Consider the following 12,987-nt stretch of genomic DNA (forward strand, 5'->3'; position numbering starts at 1 on the left):
TGCCTGCGTTGGCGAGCGGATGCCTTGTGCGAGTGCTGGTCCACCTAGGGGCAACCTTTTTCCTTCAATATTAGTGGCCTGCCCGGTCACGGACTAGCACCACCGCGGGACTGAGAGCGGGGCCGGTGCTGTTTGTCATGGACAGCGTTATCGGCGCACGAGGTGCTCTTGTTAAGCTGCAGGGGCCTCTTTGCGGCACTAGAACCCCTGAAAAATCGTGATGTTCCATGAACGACGGCAACCCACAGGGGGAACAATTTTCACTACCAGTCCCAGAATGCTGAGTGCTATGTTATGCCAGAAATAAAAGAGGGGACTTCACTGGAGGTGTTTGTGCCGTTTTTCCATTGGGATTTGAAATGCTCATGAGGAAGGGCGACCAAGCCCGAAACGCGTCGAGCAGCGAATTGAGAGGGGCGGTGAGTCGCATGGATGCTGCCTGCGTTGGCGAGCGGATGCCTTGTGCGAGTGCTGGTCCACCTAGGGGCAACCTTTTTCCTTCAATATTAGTGGCCTGCCCGGTCACGGACTAGCACCACCGCGGGACTGAGAGCGGGGCCGGTGCTGTTTGTCATGGACAGCGTTATCGGCGCACGAGGTGCTCTTGTTAAGTAGCTGCAGGGGCCTCTTTGCGGCACTAGAACCCCTGAAAAATCGTGATGTTCCATGAACGACGGCAACCCACAGGGGGAACAATTTTCACTACCAGTCCCAGAATGCTGAGTGCTATGTTATGCCAGAAATAAAAGAGGGGACTTCACTGGAGGTGTTTGTGCCGTTTTTCCATTGGGATTTGAAATGCTCATGAGGAAGGGCGACCAAGCCCGAAACGCGTCGAGCAGTGAATTGAGAGGGGCGGTGAGTCGCATGGATGCTGCCTGCGTTGGCGAGCGGATGCCTTGTGCGAGTGCTGGTCCACCTAGGGGCAACCTTTTTCCTTCAATATTAGTGGCCTGCCCGGTCACGGACTAGCACCACCGCGGGACTGAGAGCGGGGCCGGTGCTGTTTGTCATGGACAGCGTTATCGGCGCACGAGGTGCTCTTGTTAAGCTGCAGGGGCCTCTTTGCGGCACTAGAACCCCTGAAAAATCGTGATGTTCCATGAACGACGGCAACCCACAGGGGGAACAATTTTCACTACCAGTCCCAGAATGCTGAGTGCTATGTTATGCCAGAAATAAAAGAGGGGACTTCACTGGAGGTGTTTGTGCCGTTTTTCCATTGGGATTTGAAATGCTCATGAGGAAGGGCGACCAAGCCCGAAACGCGTCGAGCAGCGAATTGAGAGGGGCGGTGAGTCGCATGGATGCTGCCTGCGTTGGCGAGCGGATGCCTTGTGCGAGTGCTGGTCCACCTAGGGGCAACCTTTTTCCTTCAATATATATATATATATATATATATATATATATATATATATATATATTATATATATATAATCTACTGGCGGTCGCCAGTAGATAGTTATAGTTAGGACCGTGTTTCCATAGGAAATCCGCAACATTCTATTTGGAATAACTTTGGCGCCGGTCGACGAATCCTCGCGAAATTTTCAAAACTAATGGGGCGCTACGCTCCTACCCTGAAAGTCTCGGGGGGGGATTCGTCAAGCGGGGGCTGAGAAAAAAGGGGGGTCCCAAAACGCGTTTTCCCCATGCATTTTTCCATAGGACCTTTAGTCCGAGCTACAGACCGAACGGCTGAACAGAATTACTTGAAATTTGGCAGAGAGGTAGTCCTCAGGTCAAGGATGTGCCTTTTGTAGGTCTGGTGTAAATCTGTTCATGTAGGTCCTGAGAAAATAGAATTTAAATCAATATATATATCTGTAAGCGCGCTCCGTTCGCTTACCGTAAGCTTACCGTACGCAAGCTCAATTCTGATTGGTGGTTACATGACTGTAAACATTCGAATCGGTCGAAATCAGGAAGTGTCGGCCGCCATTTTCTGTCGCTCGCACTGAGAAACAAAGGTGGGGAACGTGAAAAGGGGGCAACAAAGAGAGTTGCAGACCCCCTAGTGGTTGTCAGGGGGTCCAAGAAGGACCCAAAAGTACGGAAAATACATTTAATAATTTTACAAAAAAAACGCGGAGTGCGCGTACGTTAAGCTTACCGTACGCGCACGGCAAAAAAAATAAAAAATAAAGAAGTAACAATCACATTTATTAAATAAATTAAAGGACCCACAAGGGAGAAAAAAACAAATGTTACTGTGTAAAAAAAGGCGAGGCGCGCACGGCATGGACTGCGCAACGTGGGTGCTCGGTGCGCGAAGTGCACCGAGCGCCCACAGCGCGCGCACGGTGCGCGAAGCGCACCGTGCGCGCAGGGTGTGCGCACAGTGAAAAACCAGAAAAAATAAATAAATACATAACTTAGCATTTAAAAAAACCGTACAAATTCACTGAAAAAACCATAGGTTTCACACACATTATAGTTAGGAATTATCATTTACAAAACCTTGCAAATTCACTTAAAAAACCATAGGGTTCACACATGTTATAGTTAGCTGTACATTTCACTCGTAAAAAACCAATGAAATTCCACGTTATAGTTAGATCAGGTAACTATAACTTGCGCAACCGCAATCCACAATGTGTAATTTCAGATGTCATCATTGATGTCATGAGTGATGTCACTGACCATGTCATGAGTGATGTAATATGTGACGTCATCAGCAGTTTATTGTGGGCGCGCAAGTTATAGTTACCTGATCTAACTATAACGTGGAATTTCATTGGTTTTTTACGAGTGAAATGTACAGCTAACTATAACATGTGTGAAACCTATGGTTTTTTAAGTGAATTTATATATATATATATATATATATATATATATATATATATATATATATATATATATATATATATATATATATATATATATATATATACTGTTCCACAAGTGTCCAAAAGACGAGACTCACTCGCACCAGAAATCATCACTTGCAGCGCACCAAAATCAACGTGTCAATTCCTTTAATGTCTGTGCCCAACGCGTTTCAAATCTTACATACTTGTTCACGGGCCAGCAGCATTTGAATACAAGTTCGTATCAAGGGACTCACCATAAAATACCCACACGTAAAGTTCATTCTCCTCAGGTGAGTAAATTGAGATAAGGTGCCATGCATTATGGGTTTGGTAGTCGCTTTGCAATAGTTCTCAAACGTGGCTGATTTTCAAAAATAATGTTAATAACCATGATAAGTTTGGAAAGGCACGATGTTTAAAAATGCGCTAAATATCGCAATCTGGTGCTCTGACAGGCTCCATCTTCAAAGGGCCCCAGAACCGCCTTCACAATCATCAGCAGCGGTGCGACTCAACGGCTTGGACTGCCGTCTTAAATACTGTTCCACAAGTGTCCAAAAGACGAGACTCACTCGCACCAGAAATCATCACTTGCAGCGCACCAAAATCAACGTGTCAATTCCTTTAATGTCTGTGCCCAACGCGTTTCAAATCTTACATCCTTGTTCACGGGCCAGCAGCATTTGAATACAAGTTCGTATCAATAATGCATGGCACTTTATCTCAATTTACTCACCTGAGGAGAATGAACTTTACGTGTGGGTATTTTATGGTGAGTCCCTTGATACGAACTTGTATTGAAAAAAAAAAAAAAATATATATATATACTACAGCCTAGAAAGGCTGGAAAGCTATCTCATAGCAACATAGAAATAAACTGGCACTGTACCTTTAAGGCAGCCATGACCCCTAGCTTCCCATCATACCTCGGGGTGACAGTTAAGTCAGATGTTCTTTGCGGTGACACAAAGCCATGACACAAGGAGTTGACAATTCCTTAAAAATAAGGTTCCTTTGCCTGGGGAGGTGGGAGGGTTGCTTATGACTTTGATGAGGATACCCCTGGAAGAGAACTAGGATTACAGGTAAGTAACTAATCCTTCTCTTCCAGGGGATCCTCATCAATAGTCATAAGCACTAGAATCGAATAGCGAGCCTCACCTCTTCAACTGCGGGCAAAGGAGAAAAACCAATTAACAATCAAGCTCAGATAACTAAACTTGAAAACCCAGATTATTTTATTATCTGAACAGATTTCTCAAGGAGGCTTGGCCTCCTTTAGTATCTGCCCCGGAATCGGATTCAAGACAATAATGCCTTGTGAAAGTGTGTACCGATCTCCAGGTTGCTGGAACGTCATGCAAGAAAGCTGTTGTAGCTGCTTTCCCCCTAGTGGAGTGTGCTTTAGGTGACAACAATAGGGGTTTATTTGCCAGCGGGTAGGCCAATTTTATACAGGATACTATCCATCTCGTAATGGCCATTTTGGAAGCTGGGAAGCCTGTCCTCATGGAACCATAATTTTTAAAACAATTGCTCTGATTTTCTTATGCCCTTCGTTGACCACCTGTAGTTGAAAAAAGGAAGGCTGGTTTGGAGACTTTCTGTAGGCCGTAATGGCCGCTAAATGTAACCTGATCGAGGAATACTTTAAACTTGATTTGGCCAAGTACAGGAGGTAAGGAAGAATTACCTCCTCCTGCCCTGTGGTAGCATCAAAATGATTACGAGTGCACCATAAGTCAAATCTTTTCCACTTAAAGGAGTATGACGCCCTAGTGGAAGGTCTCTTTGCCTCCTTTAGTATATGCATACAGTCCTGCGGCAAATTCAAATGTCCATATTGCAGGACCTCAGGTGCCATGCTGCCAAGTTCAGTGAGGGAAGGTTGGGATGTAGAATCTTCCCGTCCATCTTGGTCAGTAGGTCCAATCTGTAAGGAAGCCTCCTGTGGGGGTGTACCGACAGCTGTAAGAGATCCGGATACCACCAGTGACTAGGCCAGTCTGGGGCTATCAGGATCATTGACATGTTGGATCGGATGAGCTTGGATACCACCTTCGGGATCAGAGGCAGGGGAGGAAAGGCGTATGCAAATATTCCGGACCAATCCATCAAAAGAGCATTCCCCCTCGTCCCTGGGCGGTGGAACCTGGATGCGAAAGCGTGGCATTTTTTGTTTTGATCGTCTGCAAACAAATCTATGGGAGGTTGCCCCTACTGATGGATAATTTCTGCCACTACCTTGTCGTTTAGCACCCAGTCTGGCTGATCTTCGAAGTGCCGACCGAGTGCGTCCGCTCGCACGTTTCGCTCCCCTGGAAGGTGTACCGCTGTGATGGAGAGGCCTCGGTCTAGAAGCCAGTGCCATATCGCTTGAGCTTCCAGGGAGAGCGGGCGAGAGCGCATACCACCCTGTTTAAGGTAATACATGGTGGTCGTGTTGTCTTTTTGGATCAGGATCGAGTTGGACGTGATCGAGGGCTGAAAAGCTTTCAGAGCTAGATAAACTGCTCGCAGCTCCAACATGTTTATGTGGAAGGATTGCTCCTTGATGGACCACCGTCCCTGCATCTGTAGGTAATCCATGTGCGCTCCCCATCCTTGTAGAGATGCATCCGTTACCAAGGACTGGGTCGGAACAGCTTCATGGAAGGGGACTCCCACTAAGAGGTTCTTTGGTCAAGTCCACCATAGAATGGACGACTTTGCTATTTGTGAAAGCACAATTCGGTCGTCCCAGTGATCCGATGCTTGGTCCCACTTGTCCTTTAGGTCCTGTTGCAAAGGTCTCATCCTCAGTCTGGCGTTGGGAATGAGAAATATGCAATTAGCCATCGATCCCAGCAGAGACGCTACTTGCCGGACCGTTGAACGAGTTGTCTGGAGAGGAGTTTTGCACTTCTGGTGAATTGATGAAAGTCTCTGTTCCGAAGGAAACGCTCTTCCTAGGTTTGCATCTAGAGTGGAGCCCAGATAATGGATCACCTGAGTAGGCCGGTAAACCGATTTCTCCATATTCACGTTCATACCTAGCCTGTGGAGTAGAGAGAGACACACTTGTAAGTCGCTCTTTGCTCGCTGAGGGGATGGCCCTTTCAGGAGCCAATCGTCCAAGTACGGATATACGAACATACCTCTTCTGTGTAGAGTCGCCGCTACCACCACCATGCACTTGGTAAAGACTCGTGGGGCAGATTTTAGTCCGAAGGGCAACACCCTGAACAGTAGCGATTGCTGCCAACCACGAATCGCAGATATTTGCGATGACTGGGAATTATAGGAGTGTGGAAATACGCATCCTGGAGATCCACTGAACACATCCAATCTCCTGCTTGCAGATGTGGACATATTTGATGAAGCTCCAGCATGCGGAATTTCTCTTTCAAAATGACTTTGTTCAGCGATCGAAGGTCCAGGATAGGTCTGAATTTGTGCTCTTGATCTCTTTTTGGTACAAGAAAGTACCTGGAGTACACTCCCTTTCCCCGCTGAGAGGGAGGAACCTTCTCTATGGCCTTTTTTTGCAGAAGGGTAACCACTTCTCATCGTAGTAACTTTAGCTGGTGAGGACGAGATCTTTTTGGATGGATGTCCTTAGGAGACACACGAAACGTAGTGCGTATCCGTTGCGCAGTATACTGAGCACCCAACGATCTTTTGTTATGGTGCACCACTCTTTCAGATGATGTGAAACACTTCCTCCCACTGGAGTGGGCAACGGCACTAGAGGAAGCTCTTGCTCATTGCTTCCCTGCTGATCTAGCTGTGGAAGAGGACTGCTGCTGATTACCTCCTCTACCTCTGTTTGAATTTCGGTTTTGGAACTGTGATCTTCCTTGATTGTTGTTTTGGGACCACTGAGGGGTTTGAACCCTCTGTTGGTAGCCCTTGCGCTGGTTTGGTCTGTATCTCCGCCTGAATACTTTTTTCTTCTCTAATCCTGCCGCCTTCAAAGTGTCTAATTTGGCTTTCATCCTAGCCATCTCCTCATCTGTATGGGTGCCAAACAATGAGGAGCCAGAAAAAGGCAGGTTAAGGATCCTTTGTTGAGCATCTGGTTTGAGAGCTGTAAGCCTTAACCAGGCAGACCTCCTGGCGCAAATGCCATGCGCATAAGAATGAGCCGATAGTGTGGCACCATCCGCTGCCGTGCTAATCATTTGGTTAGCTACCAGGGATCCTTCTGTAATGACCTTCTCAAAGTCCTTTTGATCCTCCTTTGGTAGCTTCTCCTTGAAACGATCCAAGGAGTCCCATAAGGCCCTGTCGTAGCGTCCTAATAAGGCTGCTGCACTGGAGACTTTTAGTGATGATGCTCCAGAACCACAAACCTTCCGCCCCCAAGAGTCTTGGGACTTACTCTCTTTGTCCGGAGGGACCAACGAATGTGCAGAGACTGCGTGCGTTTTTCATGCCGCTGCTACGATAACTGAATCTGCAGGCGGATCTGTTTAAAAAAAAGAAAAACGGGTCTGTATCAGCCGGCTTGTATTTTTTCTGTATTCTGGCAGGTGCAGCCTTAATAGCAGAGGGGGTTAGGAAAATGTCCATCACTGGTTCCAGAAGCCCAGGAACCAGAGGCAGCAACGGACGAGATGCAGATCTTTGGTGTAGCGTCTCAAAGATTACCGTTGTTGCGACCTGAGGAGTGGACATCTCAATGTTCAGCTTTTGAGCCCCTCTTTGTAGCACATCATGATACGTGTTAATGTCATCTATCGGAGACACTCTCGACTGTGGGCTGTCCGCTAGGGTAGGTGAATAGTCTCTTTTAGAGGAGCGGGTGGAGGAAGATGACCAAGTAGGAGACCTCCTTCTTTGGTGATGGGAAGTAGAAGGCCTGCGATCTCGCGATCTTCCCGCACGGCGCTGACGTGCAGGTGAAGGCGACCTATCCACCTCCTGTACTAATCTTTGTAGAGGAGATCTGTGGGTCGGGCTAGAACATAATTCCTCCCTTCTTGATGCTCCCAACGGATTCTTACTCCAGTGATGGATCGGTAAAAGCCATCTTGGAGATAGGTGAACAGAAGGGGAAGCCCTCCTGTGATGTGACGGAGATCTTTGTTGTGACCTCCTCGAATGACGCTCCGAGGACGCAGATGGTGAATGCGTTGAAGGACGTCTCGAGGAATGAGAGGATGAGTGCCGCGACGCTGACTCAGTCACCAAAATCACTGAACCTTCTCCAGATCTCACTGATGTGGGTCTCGACGTCGAGCGTATAACCAGCCCTTCTCGACGTCGATCTAGATCTTCTTCTAGCCGTCGAAATTCGACTAGCTGTTGGGATCGACGTCGACTCCGTGTGTTTTGACGGCGAATGTCTCGACGTCGAATGTCTCGTCGACGACGCCAGGGTACTTCTGCGCCTCGTCGTCGAGCGTCGCTGGATCAACGACGCAGAAGGACTTCTTCGCCTCGACGCTGATCGTCGGTGGGAGGATGACGGCCGAGGGCTTCTGGTCCTCGACGCCAATTGTCGCCAGGTTGACGTCGGCAGAGGGCTTCTGGTCCTCGACGCCGATCGTCGCCGAGTTGACGACGGCGGAGGACTCCATCCCCTCGATGCTGATCGTTGTTGGATTGACGACGACGGAGGGTTGCCAGCTTTCGACGCCGAACGTCGAAACGACGCCGGCGGAGGGCTGCTGATCCTCGACGCCGATCGTCGCTGAGTTGACGACGGCGGAGGCTCACGATTCTTCGACGTACCTGTATGTCTGCGTTCTGTCGACGGCGAGCCCGCCGTCGAAGGTCTTTTCTTGGACATATGTTCCACCAGTGGTTGTTTTCTCAGCGCCGAGCCCGATGCTGATGGATTCCTGCTTGTAGAAGAGGATCTGGGCCTCTTAGAGCCCTTTCTCACCGGAAACCTGCCTCTGGAATCCTTTTCTGCCAGCCCATAAAGACGTATACGCTCCCTGTCTTTTACAGTTCTTTTTGAGAGAGACTGGCAATGAGGACAAGTCTTGGGAACATGATCTTTAGGCAGACAGAGAATACAGACTGCATGAGAGTCTAACCTGGCCTTCTTTTTTCCACAAGAAGGGCAGGGATCCAAAAGGGATGGCATTTTGAGTGGTAAAAAATGCCAAAAATAGTCAGAAAAAGTGAGCACCTTACTTGACAAGATGTAAAACGTCAAAATAAGATACATTTTTCTTGAAAACTGAAGATTATTTCTGAGTAAAACCAGAAAAAAGTGGAGCTGTGTAACCAGGGTCCTGACTGAAGGAGCCGGAAAGAACAACTGACCGGTCACCCCTGAGGCATGATGGGAAGCTAGGGGTCATGGCTGCCTTAAAGGCACAGTGCCAGTTTATTTCTATGTTGCTAAGAGTTAGCTTTCCAGCCTTTCTAGGTTGTAGTTTTTCTGCAATGCAGCCTGTGCGCTGTCGATGCTTTCAGTCCTATCTGAGGGATTGTGCTAAATGCTAAGCATTAAAACAGTTTTCAAACATGCTTTGCTGTTGTTTTTCCCTGGTTTTTACTATGTTGTTTATAATATACAGGGGAGTCCTTGCAGCATTATTCAGCTCTGGTTATGAAAGGCTGCACTTGCTTTTTTATTATATATATATGTATGTGTATGTGTATATGTATATATTATCTACTGGCAGTCGCCAGTAGATAGTTATAGTTAGGACCGTGTTTCCATAGGAAATCTGAAAATTCTATTTTGAATAACTTTGGCACCGGTTGACGAATCCTCGCGAATTTTTCAAAATAGGTGGGGCGCTCCGCTCCTACCCTGAAAGTCTCGGGGTGATTAGTCAAGCGGGGGCCGAGAAAAAAGGGGGGTCCCAAAACGCGTTTTCCCCATGCATTTTTCCATAGGGACCTTTAGTCCAAGGTACAGCCCGAACTTCTGAACAGAATTACTTGAAATTTGGCAGAGAGGTAGTCCTCAGGTCAGGGATGTGCCTTTTGAATATCTGGAGTCAATCTGTTCAGTAGTTCCTGAGAAAATGTCAGTTAAAAGTACATATATATCTATAAGCGCGCACCGTGCGCGCAATTCTGATTGGTTGTTAGATGTCAGTAAACATTCTAATCGGTCGAAATCAGGAAGTGTCGGCCGCCATTTTGTCTCTCGCAGTCTAAGGCAGTGAAAAACAAAGGTGGAGAACGTGAAAAGGGGGCAGGGTGGACAGTTCCTGACCCCCTAGCCTTTGTCAGGGGGTCACTGAAGGACCCCCAAGGGTGAAAAAAACATTTATTTTTTTGACAAAAAAGCGCGGGGTGCGCGCACCGTGCGCGCACTGCACGCACAACGCATCGTGGGCGCTCGGTGCGCAAAGCGCACCGAGCGCCCACAGCGCGCGCATGGTGCGCGCACGGTGAAAAACCTGAAAAAAAAAAAATATTCATAAATACATAACTTAGCATTTAAAAAACTGTACAAATTCACTTAAAAAACCATAGGTTTCACACACGTTATAGTTCGGAATTAGCATTTAAAAAACCTTGCAAATTCACTTTAGTTTAGTTGCCTGCACTAACTATAACGGGGGAATTTCATTGGTTTTTTTACGAGGGAAATGTCCAGCTAACTATTACGTGTGAAACCTATGGTTTTTTAAGTGTGTGTGTATATATATATATGTGTGTGTGTATATATATGTTTGACACATATGATTGTGTTTCCGGGGTCCCACGCATGGGCGGGAATATTCTAGTGCTTATGACTATTGATGAGGATCCCCTGGAAGAGGATTTGATAGATCAAAAGTATTGGATGAAGGTTTCTTCAATATTTAAACTGCTAAGGGTTCCTTACGTGGACTGTGGTAGAGGATAAGGAGGCATTGCATAACTGTAGTCGGACAATCTGATTCAGTATACATTTTAGAGAAGAAGGGATTCAGCTGAGAACCTGACCAGATAGAAATGAGATCATTGATAGCAGACAAACATGTGAGAGGAAAGAATTCAGAGATCTCAAAGTGGGTTTTAACTCAATAGAGAGGGAAGAGGAATGCAAAGTGTTGAGAGTCCTCATGAGTAGAGGTTTGCACTGATTCAAGAGTAGTTTGTGTCAAAAAGGTAGACCCGATAATTTTGAGTGAAAAAAGTTTGAGAGCTTCAAGCATAGTTCAATTGAGCTGTGGAGGAACTAGGACAATGTGAGAATAATCCTTTAACAATATTAAAAACTTTATTTTGGGAATTGACAGCAGAGTACATAGCAGAAGACTGGAGGTTTCTATGAGCCATTCATATAGTGCTCTTAGTTTTTAGAGCTAAAGCATATTTGGACTTAGAGCCGGCTTCATTATTACAACGCTGTTGTCTTCCAAGTACCTTTAAAGATCGTCTAATGTCCATAATCTTTTGGGTAAACCAAGAAGCAGAAGAGCGGCAATCCAGTTAGCAAACTAGCTTAAGAAGGATAATCGAATTGAGACAAAATCCAGCTATGAGCAATTATGTGCAAAATGAAATACATTGAAAGGGCCGGAGGGTGTAATGTAGCAACCCGCTGGTAAATAAAAAACTAGAGTGAATATGGAGTATAGAAATAATCAGTCCAAGTTAGACCAACTGGATTGGAGACTAAATATTCCATAAAAGTTGTAAATATGGGATCCAAGATATGGCCACTAGTATGTGTAAGATGGGTCTCATGTTGTGTAAAGACCATCGGCTGACAGTGCCAAGATAGGATGCTACCATAGCGACCTCAGGGAAATCAAGCCATAGGCTAATGTCTCTTAGCAACATAACATTCTGTTTTTTGGAAATGAGAGAGGAACATGATTCCGAAATGGCAGATGAGCACCTAGAAAAGTAACTGAGACCTCTGTAGATCAGCAGTCCAGAGACCGAAGAAGCAGGAGAAATGGAAATAGAAAAGATACAGCCGCCGGCCCAGAACAACCACAAGTGCTAGGATAGAAGCTTGAAGGTGCTGTTTATGTATTCTTTCAATTGCGCCAACTCATATCTGCCTTTAAGTGTGTAGTGAGATAAAAGTGTGAAAACTGAGATCGGAGGGGTGGGTGATAGCATATGCAGCTCAGTATACCACACTCGCAAAAGGGGAAAGAGGAAAGACCGCTACTTCGACCTCCACTATTGATCACACATCACAACCAAGAAGTAGGAGTATTGAAGAGTCACTCTATAGGTTTAAGTGGCAAACATAAGTTGTTTGAAAAACTGCACTCTCCCACAATTTTGTGGCATGCTTCATTATTGGGCCTGCTAAAATACACCCCAGCGCAGACCAACGCCTGGGGTGGAGCAGAAGGGAGGGGGGAAGACAATACAAATATATAATAATGAGGATCCAAAATATTTTTTTTTAAGTGCAGAGTATTGAGTTAAAACTGACTCGGGAGTGTACCTCTATTTACTTTATTCCTAGACTACCCAGTCAGGGTTAAAAGTCATGTTTGTCAACATGTTTCAGCCGTTCGCTGTGTCTTTACGACTTTCGTCAGGACCTTTGTGTTAACCCTACTTTCCTACCTCACTTTTGTAGTTTGAGGACAAACCCTTCTCTGGTCTCCAAAGGGTACTTAGTCATACTCCTGTTATACCTGTAGGTGAAAATATTGTAAATATTATTTCATCCTTCCACTCAATGATATGTCTATATAATACAAGCCTAGAGCCTGTTTCATCATTTACGCCACTTAACCATACCTTTAAAGCGTAGATAAACCTTAGGCTTTAATGGACATGCATTTCAGGTAACCTCTATATGGGCTCATTAGTTAACCCATATAAGTAACTTTTTATACTGACATTCCATGTATTCTGTATAGCTTCTGCTATCTTAAGGAGAGACACGTACAATGAAACACATGGAAGGGGCACTCCAAGGAATCGTAAGTAATTCTTACAGAGTTTCATTGATGTAGAAGCTCGAAATGGCATGGGAGCGGTGGCGGCTCTCTGTAGTCAAACTCTATTTGCAGTGGGAGATAGAACAAAATGTTATGACCACATGTAGAGCTCGACATGTTCATTTTCTAGTTACACTCACGGTATGTGTAGAGAATTACCTCTAAAAGCCTTCCAGTACATAATTGATGTTATCGAACCCTCGACGGGTTGCTACAATATTCTTGAGGCATTATGCTTTTAGCCCAAATTTCTACGATACTACTGTTAAGGGAAATCCTTCCCCGGTGACGTTAACGTCTTGTTTCCAATCTTT

At 46.0% G+C, this 12,987-nt stretch overlaps 1 protein-coding gene across 2 annotated transcripts in view; it reads left to right on the plus strand.

Moving 5' to 3' along the window:
* The window catches only part of FAM3C (FAM3 metabolism regulating signaling molecule C), a 337,648-nt gene that overhangs the window by 129,191 nt on the left and 195,470 nt on the right, over nucleotides 1-12,987 (plus strand). The window lies entirely within an intron of this gene.

The sequence above is a fragment of the Triturus cristatus genome, chromosome 4_1, assembly GCF_964204655.1.
Source record: "Triturus cristatus chromosome 4_1, aTriCri1.1, whole genome shotgun sequence".
Classification (NCBI taxonomy): Eukaryota; Metazoa; Chordata; class Amphibia; order Caudata; family Salamandridae; genus Triturus; species Triturus cristatus.